Raw genomic sequence first — 16616 nt, 5'->3', positions numbered from 1 at the left:
CCTAAAGACACTCAAACTTACTAACGCTAACCCATCATAAACTAAAATAGACAATACTATTCAATATGGACTACAATACTCATAAATAGGTTTGTTATAGCCCAAAAGGTGAGAATTTTCACTTTCAAGGCATATACATGTTTGTTTACAAAGCAACAAGTGTATATAAACTATTGTTGTAAGGGAAACACACTTATGTATGTAGGCTTCCTTAAAGGAAAGTGCATATATAAGTCAATTATCAGAAAAACCTTAAGATAAAAACTCAAAAAGTACTAATAAAATGTTATAAATAGGCCTGAAATTCAAACTTGAGACTAAATTAGAGATGAAAATAACTATCCAAAAATAGGGAAACTAACCCTAAGAGACAAACTCAATGAGTTCATCCCTAGTGGAGTCACTATTTCTATTTATAAAAAAGGTATTCCCATGATTAGGATTAAGAGTCACAATAGAGTGAAAAGACGATACACAACACAAACCTAGAATGTAGGAAAATGTTTACCATTGCAATGCTCATTTGATTATGGAGACTTATCTGGAATTCCAACAATTAGAGAATATCCATTTTAATGAGTTATTTCGCTCCAAATATTTTCTCTAAAACCTTCCTTGAAGTCCTGCATACAAGAGAAGACATGAAACAAGTAAAAGTAGTATAAATGATAAATCCTTAACTACCATAATTGCTTGGAACCAAAAAAGTAATCATTACCAATTTTTTACAATTGAGAAGAATTAAAACACAATTCAAAACACACAATTAGAGTGGGAATGAAGTGATTTCTCTATTGAATTATTTAAACAACAATACAATTAATAATTACAACCTAGTTCTTTCTACCAACACCACACAAAACCACATTTGTATCCCTTTTTTATAAGCCATTGAAGCACTACTCCACTGCATCTACTTATCAACACAGAGATATGAAATAGGGGTCTCTTTCTAATGAAGTATGAATAAGGGAATTATCAAGAAACAAGGGTTTTTTATCGAGAGAGACGACTTAAAAACATGAGGAATGTTGACTTGTGGAATAGGAAATCAATTTTCTAGCATAAGGGTGCTTTCTCCCCCTCTTAAACTATAGGATTTGTTAAATATTCCTTCGAGTTAGTTTTAGGTCATTAGGAATGGGCTATATGAGGTTAACTCTCAATAAAACCCATAAACCCTGCCCAAAAATGCACTATTTTGTGCACATTTTATCTTTTAATTCAAATTGGAGATATACATGATTTTCTCAAGGGAAACAAGCATATGTACATGCTTTGTACTAGGATAAGTCACACATGTACACTTTATTTATGAACAATAGTAGCATATATGAAATCATAAGTTTTTTCTGAAGGTTTCTTGGGAGAAGGAACGTCTACAAGTGTAAGGGAATGACGAAATTAGGCTATATCATGCATTAGTGGTATATAATGCTATCTTATATAGTTTTGAAATATGTATTGTAAGATTCTCCATATATAGGAAGATGAAAGGCACAATCACTCATTTTGTCTTAGTTAGTTTTTTTTTTCTCGGTTGAGTTTCAAACGTAAATTTGTTGTTTCAATGTGTGTGTCTTTTCCATTGTAGTTTTGTTTCATGTCAAAATAATCAATGATTCTAACTTGTGAGTTTATTTTCCATTTAAGTCATTAAAATATGCAAAAGGAATAGGCATGTAATTAAGCATAGTATTATTATACTATAGTGTATTTGTAGATCTATTTTTCTAATCTAGCCATTGGGGTATCCTAAGTGGTTTATAGATTAGAGAAACAATTTTAGATGTATAGTGTATCTGCAGATCTATTTTTCTAATCTAGCCATTGGGGTATCCTAGGTGGTTTATAGATTAGAGAAACAATTTTATATTTCGGGAAATGGAAGAATATGTAATTACAACAATTGAATCTCCTCCTATCTATGATCAAACATGTTCTAAATAGGGTTCCGAAAAGGTTCAACACATCTCTTAGATTCTCTTTAATGAATATCCTATTGTTGATATTGATGAATATTCTTATAAATGGGATGTATGAGAGAATGCAACCACTATACCTTAATAAGATTAAATAAGTATTTAGGAACCTCCCGTCATATGTCTTCTTGTGGTGACACTAGTGACACTTGAATGAAAAAATGAAGATAACATGGTTACAAAGGAATCCATGGGTCTAATGATATCCTTGGGATGTGGACTATATCTCCCTTTGGGATTAAATGAACTAAGAATAGAGTAATTGGCATGATGCAAAGTTAGGTGTTTAACATATGATTCAATCTTACTTATGTGGCTATAGGAGTGTGACTTTGGTACTATTTGGAATTTTATATCTTTATTGCTAATACATTTAACTAAAATCATTTTAGGAAGGACAAACACGTTGTGTGCCAAATGCAACCAATGATAAGGAGACTTACGGATATATGTATGTACTTATTTTAGCTATTATTGGTTGGAATCCATAAACTTGTGACGACCCAAAACGTTATTAAATATTATTTTTGTATGCTAATTAGTCCCAGTTTTATTATCTCAATAATGAATAGATGATTAATAATAGGAATATAAGTATGTTTGGTTAAATATTTGTTAATAATGAGGGAAAATTTTGTAGTTATACACAACATGTTTTGTATTTTGACTATTATACTTGTAAATTCATTAATGCACCCTCTCTAATTTGATTACTTAGATTATTGAGTCATCATTAAGTTAGTGGGGAGATGTTAGTTACATGCATTAATGACTCACCATTAGGGTTAATGGAAAGGTGTTTATATATCATTTCTATTAAAATTGTAGTCGCCTCGTATACATTTATAAATTTTATTATAATAAATACAAAGTTATTATTCTTTTATGGTTAGATTTTCTTAAATTTGTATTCCTCCATTTTTTAGAAATTGTGGATGCAATCCCACACTAGGACTGTAGGTTCCCTCAAGCCTTTGTTGTTTTTAATTGTTACTTATTTGAATTTAATCCATATTGTTATTAAAGTGGTTATATTGTTATTTAAGTACTTACCACCACAACCAACAATCATTATGATAAATAATATACCAAATTTAAATATCAAAGAAAAAATATTTTGGATATATGAAGCCTCATCACCCTTTGGGCTCAATAAGCCTCCCACCAAAACTCTAATGATGTTCAATTAAGATACTACATTAAGTTGATATTACATTGATTACATAAAATTCTTTTACCACTTTCTATTCCTAAGATTATTGTCCAACGTCTAAATATTTTATGAGAAAAAAAAATCGGCGTAAATCACATAATAATACATTTGTCGACGCGTTTCGAACCAACGAGTGTGGTTCATCGTCAGGACAAGTTGAAGAATCAGATCATGGCTACATGTTAAATAGGGATAGCAGATCTTCCAACGGCTAGGTTTGACTGGAAAATGACTATATTAGACTAGACTGGACAAACGGCTATAATTGACCATGAAACGACTAGATTTGACTAGTCAAATTATTTAATTATAATAATATTATTAGATAAATAGTTATTCAATGTATTAGTGTTTAATATCAATATATTTTATAATGTTCTGAATGTCATTAAAGTCTAGAATGCTAAATACGAATATTATTTTAATACTTTTTGGTTGGTATTGTGTGTTATTTTAAGTAAAATGTTAACCATATTTGAGTTAAAAATAATAAATCTAGGGAATATTAATAATAATAATGAGTAAAATGTTAACATATATTAATAGATCTAGGGATTATAACTATTAGTAATAGTATGGATTTAATATTATCCTTAATAACTAAAATAATAATATTAAATATTATTATTATTATTATTATTATTATATTATAATAATAGTATTATTCTTATTATTAATGGTTTGGGTAACTTATTAATATAAATTTATTAGTTAAGCTATCTGATGTGAACTTGAACTTACTACTTAAATCTAAATAATTATCTTATAATAGATAATTTTAACCCATTCAGTTAGTCATGAAAAGGCTATCTCATAAATATAAGGAAAATAAAATGAGGGAGATTTCCAAAGAGGACCAAAAACTCAAATAAGAATTAAGGAGAAAGAAAACATGTTAGTTAGAAGCTTCACTACAGGATAATTAGGGGAAAAGAAAGGAAATAGAAAATTAGTTCAAGTCAATAATAGAGGGGGGGAGGTAGGGGAAGAAACGACTAGGAAGAGAGGGCAGGGATCCAACAACTACTGATCTTCCAATCGTCATCTCTATTGAGATTGCTTAGCCTTTTTTCAATCTCAATGGCTTCCCTAAATTTTCGGTGATGAAATTGTGCAACCTTACCAATAACCTGAGGCTCCTCAATACAAACATGATGCTTAGTCTTCTCTGCATGCTCCGCTAGTGCGGAAGACTTGGTTCTCCCATGTTTTAGATATACTGTGTGCTCATTAATCCTTTGATTAATAAAGCGTCTAGTCTCACCAATGTTACATTGGGGTCCCACAGGAACAAGGAATAATATAGACACCCTTCATGTCCTTAGGGTTGATAGGATCCTTCATTGATCAGAGGGAATTACGAATGGTGTTAAGCGGTCTAAAGGTCGAGGGAACATTATGCTTCTTAAGAATCCTAGCAATCTTATCAGTGGTCCCTTGGATAAAAGTTAGATGGACCCCTGGGATTCGATCTTTAGGTTCTTTTTAACCACCGAATTCTTGTAGGCTTTAAGGAAAGCCTTATGACCAAGGTGTCTACTATAACCGTTCTCAACAAAGACATTAAGGAGATGGGATTTCTCTTTATCGAAGCTCTTTTCATTAGAGATTCTCAGGGCATGAGTAGCGAGGGTGTTGAGCATGCCCAACTTTTGAGTAGGGAAATGATGGGAATTGGCATGAAGATACTGCTCAGTATGTGTTTTCTTTCGAAACACTTGGTGGGAGAGGGAACCATCAATATTCTTTGAAATAAGAATATCAAGGAAAGGGAGGCAACCATCGACTTCTTGTTCCATGGTGAACTTAATGGTGGAGGATTGACTGTTGAGATGCTTGAAGAAGAGATCCAAATCCTCTTGGCCATGAGACCAGATAACATTAGTGTCATCTACAAATCTTTTCCAAATCTTGGGTAGGAGACGGGCTGAGGCCAAAGCCTTGGATTCAAAATCTTCCATAAAAATATTAGCAACAACAGGGGACAGGGGTGAACCCATGGCAACACCACAGGTCTACTCAAAGAACTCGCCCTCAAAACTAAAAAAGGTGGAAGTGAGATAGATCTCAACTAACCGAGTGATATCAAGATCTATGAGACGGTTGATAACCTCCATGGCCTCCTTTATAGGGATGCAAGTGTAAAGGGAGACTACATCAAAACTCACAAGGATTTCCCCAGGTTCAAGCTTTATGCCCTTGAGCTCTTCAACAAAGGATGCAAAGTCTTTGACGAAGGACTCCATAAGGACAACTAAGGGTTTAAGCTTCAAGGCAAGGTATTTAGCCAGAAGGTAGGTAGGACCACCAATGGTGTTGACAATGGGCCTTAGGGAGCCCCCTCCTTATGAATCTTTGGAAGCCCATAGATCCTTGGAGTAATAGGACTGCTCTCAATGAGTTTATGGCAAAGGGAACTCATGGATTTACTAGACTTCATGGAAAGAGCCACAGTCCTAGATATCTTCTTTAGAGGGTTCTTGGGAAGCTTTTTATAGCTTCCATTATTATACATATGATCTAACATCTTCTTGTGGTAAAACTCTTTGTTGAGGATGACAACAGCCCCTCCTTTGTCAGCTTTCATAACTACGACATCTTTATTCTGGTTTAAGGATCTGAGGGCAACAAATTTCTCCTTGCTAAGGTTGCTACTAGGGGGATTTTCCTTCCTAAGGACAGCAACACAATCTTGTCTAATAGCGTCCTTAATATTATCGAGTAAACCTCTAATCCCGAATTCCACGTCACAGATAATTTCATCTATTGGGATCTTCTTAGGGGCCAGGGAAAAATTTAAACCTTTACCCAAAAGCTTAAAAATAGAAGGGGGAAAGGAGAAACTAGAAATATTGTTACTTTATTATTTCGAGAGGGAGGGGGAAGATTAATATTATTATCATTACAATTCTTATTATAATTAATCATAAAATCATTGTTTTTGTCAAATTTGTTATTATATTTTAAATTATTACAGCTATTAATAATCGATAAATTATTATTATTATTATTAGTATTATTATTATTAATAATGGATATATTATTGTTGTTATTATTATTAGTAATTGATACATTATTATTATTTTTATTATTATTATTATTATTATTATTATTATTATTATTATTACTACATAGTATTAAACCTATTTCTAGTTTATTAAGATCATGACTATGGTATTCCTTACATATATTTGTGTCCTCACCGCAAAGGCAGATAGGGCTTTCTACACCTGCGGATGGCATAAATCTTAGATTCAGCTTCGGTGAGGCTGAGAGCTTGTTGATGGACTCAGAGAGGTTCACAAGTGGACTAGAAGGGAGGGGGGTACTCTCATTTGATGGTGATAAACCAGTGGGAGTTACACTACTGCGTGATGAATCGGGACCAGGTGAAGAGATGACTTTGCAGTGCAATCCAATGTCGGGTTCAGGCGAACCAGAAGGGAGTGGTTTATCATCAGGCGATGACTCTAGTTTTCCTGAGGGGCTTGATGTGATATAAACCCCGAAGCTGGGCTTGATAGAGGAAAGTCTATCCAAAGGGTTGAGACTGGATTGATCCGCGTTTATAGTCAAGCTGGACAACGCTTTAGGAACGAGGGAGTCGGTTGAAGGTAAGCTAGGAACTACGGTCCACTTGTTTGAATTTGATACAACCTAGAATGGATTGAGGCTGCCAAGGGAGTCGGCCTCTGCCTCATATTATAAAGAATTTTCTTGAACCGCCAGCGGGGAAGATAAGCCAAAAAGACCGAACGCCCAAGTCTGGAGGGCAGATTTCTGATTGGATGAAAGCTAGCTATGGGAGATTCCTTCCAAGGACACGAGAGGACAGACGAACACCGAAGATTTATAGGCCAATTTTCAAAATTTTGAAGCTTGTTTTTACCTCCGGATATCTTCCAAGCGCATGGAGGGAGGCAGAAATCAAGCCCAAAAGTTTCAAAGGTTTAAATTTTTCCATGGCCCCTAAGAAGACCCTGATAGATGACATTATCTGTGACACAGAATTCAGGATTAGAGGTTTACCCGATAATATTAAGGACACTATTAGATAAGATTGTGTTGTTGTCCTTAGGATGGCAAAGCCCCCTAGTAGCAACCTCAGCAAGGAGGAATTTGTTGCCCTCAGATCCTTAAACCAGAACAAAGATGTCATAGTTCTAAAAGCTGACAAAGGAGGGGCTGCTATCATCCTTGATAAAGAGGATTATCTCAAGAAGATGTTAGATCATCTGTATAATAGTGGAAGCTATAAAAATCTTCCCAAGAACCCTCTAAAGAAGATATCTAGGACTGTGGCTCTTGCTATCAAGTCCAGTAGCTCCGTGAGTTCCCTTTGCCATAAACTCATTGAGAGCAGTCCCATTACTCCAAGGATCTATGGGCTTCCAAAGATTCATAAGGAGGGGGCTCCCCTAAGGCCCATTGTCAATACCATTGGTGGTCCTACCTACCTTCTGGCTAAATACCTTGCCTTGAAGCTTAAACCCTTAGTTGGCCTTACAAAGTCCTTCATCAAAGACTCTGCATCCTTTGTTGAAGAGCTTAAGCGCATAAAGCTTGACCCTGGGGACATTCTTGTGAGTTTTGATGTAGTCTCCCTTTACACTTGCATCCCTATAAAGGAGGCCATGGAGGTTATCAACCGTCTCACGGATCCTGATACCGCTCGGTTAGTTGAGATCTATCTCACTTCCACTTTTTTCAGTTTCGAGGGCGAGTTCTTTGAGAAAACCTGTGGTGTTGCCATGGGCTCACCCCTGTCCCCTGTTGTTGCTAATCTTTTTATGGAAGATTTTGAATCCAAGGCTTTGGCCTCAACCCGTCTCCTACCCAAGCTCTGGAAAAGATTTGTAGATGACACTAATGTCATCTGGTCTCATGGCCAGGAGGAGTTGGATCTCTTCTTCAAGCATCTCAATAGTCAATCCTCTGCCATTAAGTTCACCATGGAACAAGAAGTCGATGGTTGCCTCCCTTTCCTTGATATTCTTATTTTGAAGAATATTGACGGTTCCCTCTCCCACCAAGTGTTTTGGAAGAAAACTCATACTGAGTAGTATCTTCATGCTAGTTCCCATCATTTCCCTGCTCAAAAGTTGGGCATTCTCAACACCCTCGCTACTCATGCCCTGAGAATCTCTGATGAAAAGAGCTTCGATAAAGAGAAATCCCATCTCCTTAATGTCTTTGTTGAGAATGGTTATAGTAGACACCTTAGTCAGAAGGTTTTCCTTAAAGCCTACAAGAATTCAGTGGTTAAAAAAGAACCTAAAGATCGAGTTCCAGGGGTCCATCTACCTTTTATCCAAGGGACCACTGATAATATTGCTAGGATTCTTAAGAAGCATAATGTTCCCTCGACCTTTAGACCCATTAACACCATTTTTAATTCCCTCCGATCAGTGAAGGATCCTGTCAACCCTAAGGACATGAAGGGTGTCTATATTATTCCTTGTTCTTGTGGGACCCCATACATTGGTGAGACTAGACGCTCTATTAATCAAAGGATTAATGAGCACGCAATATACTTAAAACATGGGAGAACCAAGTATTCCGCACTAGCATAGCATGCAGAGAAGACTAAACATCATGTTTGTATTGAGGAGGCCTGGGTTATTGCTAAGGTTGCGCAGTTTCATCACCGAAAATTTAGGGAAGCCATTGAGATTGAAAAAGGCCAAGCAATCTCAATAGAGATGACAGTTGGAAGATCAATAGTTGTTGGATCCCTGCCCTCTCTTCCTAGATGTTTCTTCCCCTACCTCCCCCCCTCTATTAATGACGCGAAATAATTTTCTATTTCCTTTCTTTTCCCCTAATTATCCTATAGTGAAACTTCTAACTAACCTATTTTCTTTCTCCTTAATTCTTATTTGAGTTTTTGGTCCTCTTTGGAAATCTCCCTCATTTTCTTTTCCTTATATTTATGAGATAGTCCTTTTCATGACTAACTGAATGGGTTAAAATTATCTATTATAAGATAATTATTTAGATTTAAGTAGTAAGTTTAAGTTCACATTAGATAGCTTAACTAATAAATTTATATTAATAAGTTACCCAAACCATTAATAATAAGAATAATACTATTATTTTAATATTATTATTATAATAATAATAATAATAATATATTTAATATTATTATTTTAGTTATTAAGGATAATATTAAATCCATACTATTACTAATAGTTATAATCCCTAGATTTATTAATACATGTTAACATTTTACTCATTATTATTATTAATATTCCCTAGATTTATTATTTTTAACTCAAATTTGGTTAACATTTTACTTAAAATAACACACAATACCAACCAAAAAGTATTAAAATAATATTCATATTTAGCATTCTAGACTTTAATGACATTCAGAATATTATAAAATATATTGATATTAAACACCAATACATTGAATAACTATTTATCTAATAATATTATTATAATTAAATAATTTGACTAGTCAAATCTAGCTGTTTCATGGTCAATTATAGTTGTTTGTCCAGTCTAGTCTAATATAGTCATTTTCCAGTCAAACCTAGCTGTTGGAAGATCTGCTATCCTTATTTAACATGTAGCCATGATCTGATTCTTCAACTTCTCCTGGCGATGAACCACACTCGTTGGTTCGAAACACGTCACAAATGTATTATCATGTGATTTACGCCGATATTTTTTTCTCATAAAATTGATATGGATCACAAGAGCCTCAATTCAACATCTAAATATTCTTAATTATTATTATATATGATTCTCATTTCCATTTGAGGATTTTACCTTTATTGACCTCATGACAAAAAAACATTGAGATGGAGAAGATCAATTTGACAATTTTAAGAGAACATAAAGTTATGGAATGTGGATCTTTACCTTCTCGAGTTCCTTCTGAATATTGAATGTAGATTGGCCCTTTTCTATGCCTCCCAGCTCTACCTTTCTTTCATTATCACTGGTAGTTTTCATCATAACGGGTGCCTTCTATTTTGTACATTCCTCAAATGATCTAGGTCCGGGTGTGAGAAAAGACCCTTCCAAGACCTTTTACTTTCATGATGTGTTAAATTGCATTTTTAAAAGAACATAAATGAATACATCTGCATGCTGTAGAGAAGAGGAACATGACAAGAATTAGCAACATAAAAACATAAGTCATTGATAACAGAGTTCGTCTAAGAGGGACTACCTCTTCGGGGCCCATTGTCAAAATGGCGTAGGTCGCTGCATTAAGTGTTGTCAATAGTGATGATGTACATAAGAGTTGATGTCATTATCATACAAGGAAAATGCCCTCACGCAGGAGTGGCTCCAAGAGATGTTCTGCTACAGGAACTCTTAGTAAAAAGGACTCCTATCAGTATGACACAAACTCATGCATGATAAGCATCCCGCCAACATGGCATAAAAGGGATCTCAATGAAAACATGCATGACGACAACATGAGTATCCCTTCAACATACAACAAAGGGATCTCAAAACACAACATGACAAATCATGATAACAAGTACATCACACATATGATTCTGCATCACATCAAGCAGGAATCATGAAACAAGTATGAAAACAAGATCCCACACCAAACATCAAACAAGGATCTGTGCAACACAATGCATAGCAAAAGAATTACATGAATACATTGCACATACCTCACGACCAGGGGCCATTTGAAGAAGCAGATGTCAAGCTGCTGAAGCTGCTCAGACCATCGATCTCACGACATCAATCGCATGGAAATGGATGCTCACACATGAATGCTGACACCTGCATTCCACTTAGAAAAGTGGCTGAAGAATAGATTGAGTGAATAAGAAATATGAACACACCATCATATTTGCGGTGTCGAATAGTGGAAAATCGACTGTCCAATTTTTAAATTCTGAGAAATTGAGAATTTGGGGCTCGAGGAATCTTTTAGATTTCCCCTAGATTCCTCAAAGATTCTGCTCTATAGGTGGACTGGAAATATGCAACTCCAAAGGTGAATCTGACCTCACCATTGTGATCCCTATGGAAAACCATGAAAAATGACTGTAAACTTGACTATATTCTGATATGGAGAAAAATTACCTCCTCGGGAAAATTTCAAGGATCATGGCTCTACGCCCTGTTTCTGCAGCAGTCATGGTTCCACCTACATACTGAAAAATGGACTAAAAATGCATAACTCTGATGGAGAAATGGATAGCGCCATTGTGTTCGTGGCGTCGAGAAGTGCTGAAACCATATAAAATTTATCAAAATCTAATAAAGTGAAAATTTGGCCCTCTTGCAAAATTTTGCCTCAAACTACGTGTACTACCTCCTCCTGTCTCGAAATCCCTGCTCACTCCTAGTTCCTCTTACATGGCTGGTCACACTGACGAAATGAAGGTTTATATAATTTTTTCGGTGGATGAAATTTAAAATAAAGCCCCACTGGTCCATTGGTTAAAAAAAAAAATTGGTTATGGGAGGTCGGGGGATCAAATCCCGCATCCCAAAAATCTGCGTAATTTTCTTTTATTTGGGTGCGTTTTTATTAATTTGGGGAACTGTTGGAACGATGCATTAATATTTGGGGTGCATTTGTTTTGAATTGGCACATTAATATTTGGAGCGCCGTATTAAGTGGGTTATTTGTTGTACATGGGGCCACCGCATGGTGGCGGGCTAGCCACGTGGCTAGCACAGGATCGATAGCCACCGACCTCCCAAAATTCATACATATGGATATATATGGTGAGGAGAGGCGTGGGGTGGTGGGGGTGGTGGCCCACCACCTCCCCCTTTTTTTATAATTTTTAATATAATAAGACAATGTCGAAAATTTCAAAATTTGACCGAAGCAGTCGAATTAAATAGGCCACAAATTCACCCGGAATTTGGCCCAGGGTGGCCGGAATCCAGTGGCTAGATTTTATCCAAATTGCGGCCTCCTTAAGCCTACCCAGTCAGCAAAATTCAACTGAACTTTGACTGCTTCTAACTTTCGCATACAGACTTGATTTAACGAACCATTCACACCATCGTGATCAGGAAGATGAGATATTTAACATGAACCTGGTTCGAGCATAATCCGAACACTTTGATTTTTGAGATTTCATAAGCCCTCTTTGTCTTGTGTGTGTCACTGAAGCCACCTAGATCAATCCTCCCCATTGAGGAGCTTTTGGTCCTCCAAAAGCATGAAAAACAATCTGCAACTTTTCTGTACCTTGTCTATATCACAAGCGTCCTAAAAGGCCTCGTTTCCATCTCCTTCACCATTGCTCTTCAGAGCCTTAAGCGATGAGCCAACACCTACGACCTCTGCAACCTATAGTACATTGTTTTATAAATTACATGCTTGACTTTCATGACCAACTAATGACCCAAGCATCCCATACTTGCCACGAGTTTATAACACATACTCGGTGGTCAAGTTTAAATCGAAATGGATGTAATACCCCTGCTACAAAAACAAGGCCAACATATCATTGTTGCTTCAACAAGTGATGGAAAACACATCATCACTGCAACACATGATTTACAATCATAAGGCCAAACACTATTTTTGCTTTCGACAAGTGATGGAAACATGACATCACTTTCACAGTTTATCATGCAACTCAAAATAAGACCAGACATCATTGTTGCTGAACAAGTGATGGAAAACACATCATCACTTTTACATTTTAAAATGCAACAAATGATTTATAAAAGTATGGCCATGAAACACTAACATATCTAGAAGCAATTTTTCACTTATCAAGGTGAATGGGTTGCCTCCTTGTGGTGATTTTTCTTTTCGAACAATTGTTTCGCCTGGTTTATGCACCGACACTTTGTCTTTAAGGTGTTGCTCTGGATGGAGCCTCCAACATGTGGCTCTTTGATGGCCACTTCTATCGCAATGACTACAATAGGTTTTCTTCCTCCAGATTTGCTTAACTTGTTTCTTTAACTGCTTTTGAAAGGGTCTTTCACGCCTCTTATTTGTTTGTGCTACTATTCTTTTCCAACACTTAGAAAATGTATGGTTATGTAATCCACAAAAGGTACATGTTTTTCGACTCCATGTTTTATGTTCAACTCTAACAACATGATTATAACCGAAATGAACATTCAAATGTCGATACTGGTTATACCTTTCCTTGTTGTCTCTGGTGTAAGTATGGCGATGAGAGCTTGCCTCAGCTCTTTCTATGCAATTGAAACTGCCATGGGATGATGGGGATGTGTTCCCATCATTTTCTTTCCTCGACGATTTTGACGATGTCTCAGAAGAATCTAACACCTTCGAGCATTCTCCTTTGGTGTATCTCGAGCCTGCAAATTGAGGTCTCTACACAACCTCCAATGGTTGAGTTATGCCTTGGTTATTAACGCCAAGTTTTCCTTCATCCTCGTACCTCGTCCTGGTAAGGAGCCTCATGTTTGTCCTTGTAATTGGGATCTCCACATCTCCAATAGAAATCATACTATGTGAAGACGAAACCGAAAGGAAATCAACATCTTTTACCTCCTTTGTCGATTTGGAAAGAACTGATGAGGGCTGCTCATCATCTGTTGTTGGTGGTTCGTGAACTGTCGTGGCACATTCCCCAACTTCCTTTTTGACATACCCAAGTCCTGCCTAACGGGGTAATTCCTCTACTTTGATGAGATTGACAATGCCTTGGCCATTAAGACCCAAGCCTTTTCCTTCATAGGCCATTTTCTTCAACAGTTTGGAGCCAATTCCTGTGGTATGAATTTCAAAAATAGCGAAATCATCATCAGGACACATACATGAACTCAGAGAGCTACCTTTTACCTCACATGGGTCATGTTGCAACTTTTCTAAGGCCTCGTCCTTTGCTTGCAGCTATCGTAGAAAACTATGTTTCTCCTCTTTCTCTTCATGTAGACGCATCTTCAATTCAGCGTTCTCTGTTTGAATATTATGTTTGTTGTGCTTCAGTTCTTCCAGGGCCTCTTCCATGGCTCGTGTTGGGTAGCGGATCCCCCGCGTAACAATTTTGGGGCTCAAAGCCTGCAATTTTGGGTAAAAGTATGGTAAAGGTTCTGCGAAGTGCACGGAGCACGAATTGTAATGGGTCAAGTCCAAGGGTAGTTCGCCCTAAAATATTATAGGTTAATCTAGAATGTGTCGGCTTGCCCATGGTCTGTGGACCATGGGAATGTATAAATAGAGCAAGGCTCTAGGTTTAGAAGGCAGTTTTGATGGTAGCTTTGATAGAGATCTCGTATGGGTTTGTGAAAGCAAGAGTGCTCCAAGTCTGTAAGTCTGAGTCGTGGATGGTAGTGGTTAGAGTAGGCTCTGCAGCTGTGTGCGTAGAGGCCTGGTAGAGTCTGCAGCTGTGTGCGCAGGGTGGAATTGGATTGTATTGAACGGAAGATTAATAAAGATAAGTGTTTCTGAATTATTGTGTATCTGATTGTAGATCTATATGTTTATGCTTATGTTATGGTTTTTATGGGTATATTTAAGATTTATGATTGCGCGTGTTGAGGGAATAAATCCCCTAGGGCTTTGGGTCAGGACCCTAGCAGAGCAGGAGTAATCTACAACAAGAAACAAGCATTCAACTCAGGAAACATGCTTAAATAAACTAACTATGTGGAGAGCACCAATATTGCAGCAATAATGCTGCAACTCCTGGGGCTTCCTACTTTACTTTTATCAACTTGATAGTTCGTAACAAACTTGGAAGCGACGGTGTTGTATGCACAAGTACTAGTTCTTATTGCAGGTTGTCACTTGGTCAGCTAGCGCAAGATCACTAGGAGCTCAAGCCAACTTCTATGAATTCTAGAAGAAGCTTTAAATGTGATGAAAGAAAGCTAACTCTACAGAGGCTATTCTACTTGCAGAAAGAGAAAGAAGACTGGAATGTAAAGCAAAACCTAGCAAACCCTAATTTACCAACTAACCCTAATTTTGCAGAAAGAGAGATGAAAACCTATGAAATGAATGCCATTACCTACTAAGGAAGTAAACTACATCTATTCAAGCTATTTCTAGAAGGAAATGAGAAAAAAACATCTTTTTGGATTTTTATGTATTTTATGTGAAATTGTCATGCATGTAATTTATCTGTTTGTGGATGTGGCAACGATTAGGTGGCGATGGAGGTGACTTTGGAATTTTCAGAGGTGTAGGAAGATGTGGAGGGGTCCTAGGAGGCCTCTGGTAACCTTCTAGAATCTTTCCTTGTAATCGGACTTCAAAAAGTCACTTACAGGAAATTATACAGGAGGCTGCAAGGGATCTACAGGAGGATGTCGAGGGCTATTTTAAAGGTTTTAAATGTGGAAAAATGGTGGGAAAGGGTAGCTAAAGACTAGGGGGATGTGTTAAGGTGTCTGAGGTTTATCAAGGAGGATTAGGCAAGAAAATGATGGTTGGATTTGTTCAAGAGTCGAGAGGAAAGGTTACGAGGAAAATGCAGAAAATTAGAGAAAATTTGTGAAGGGTTGTTGAACGACCTGTGAAACATGTAGCAAAAGAGATGGTGATGGCTGATTTATTGACTTATTATGAGCAAATATGTCCTGCAAGAGAGCTGCAAATCAAACACTGCAACTGAGAAAGGAAAGAACTAGCTGCACAAAAAATAGAACTATATCTCATGTTAACCTAAATTCTAATCTAAGAAAATAAAATGCTAAACAGTGTTATATCGAAAGGAAAGCATGGGAATGTTGAAAAATGCTATATGGAAAGGAAAACATGGAAAGAGATTTATTGCAGAAACATAAATGTGTATGGAAAAATGGATCTGAAGCAAAGCATTAACCTCTAAACCAAACTATAACACTAGAAATTGCATGGAGGAAGAAAAACTATGTTTTTGTGGTAGCCAAAGTCTCTTGACCTCAGCTCATGGTCCCAAAGGGAGGAAAGGAGGTCAAGTCTCTATTGATGGCATTTTTGTATCTTTCTCTTATCACTATTTAACCTACTTCATCAAACTGAAATGGAAACAGCTATGTAAATCACCAAAAGCAACCTATTCTAACCAAGGAAAGGAATCTATCTAACTGCAACTAATTCATAAACTGCAACAAAACATATAAATACAAAACAAGAGGTGCTGGGTAGCTTGGGTTGGGATCTAACCCAAGAGCTTCAGCCCTTTGAAAGAATTTAGTGCTGGCTCAGAAAATATTTCGTCTCCATTATCAAATAATAGTCACATTCATAAAACTGTTCACAAAAGTTAGCTCGAAATGAGTTGAGCAAGAGCTGCAACAAAAGTGCGAAAATTTGAATAACATCCAACTAAACTACTGAGCACCTAAGCCATTCTATTTATACAACTGGAGCCTCCAACAACTCTCCTAAAATCAAGTAGGCTTGGCTCCTAAGACTAGAGATAGACAACAATTCTTCTTCACTTGCTCGACTGTCCCTTTGATGCTTTGATGTGGCTGCTTGTGCTCTGAGCTTTCTGAAGGAG

Source organism: Pinus tabuliformis, chromosome 7 (genome assembly GCF_031772625.1).
Source record: "Pinus tabuliformis cultivar Carrire ecotype Pingquan chromosome 7, CPIR1, whole genome shotgun sequence".
Taxonomy (NCBI): Eukaryota; Viridiplantae; Streptophyta; class Pinopsida; order Pinales; family Pinaceae; genus Pinus; species Pinus tabuliformis.
The sequence above is the reverse complement of the archived record's forward strand: the minus strand, read 5'-3'. Positions refer to the sequence as shown.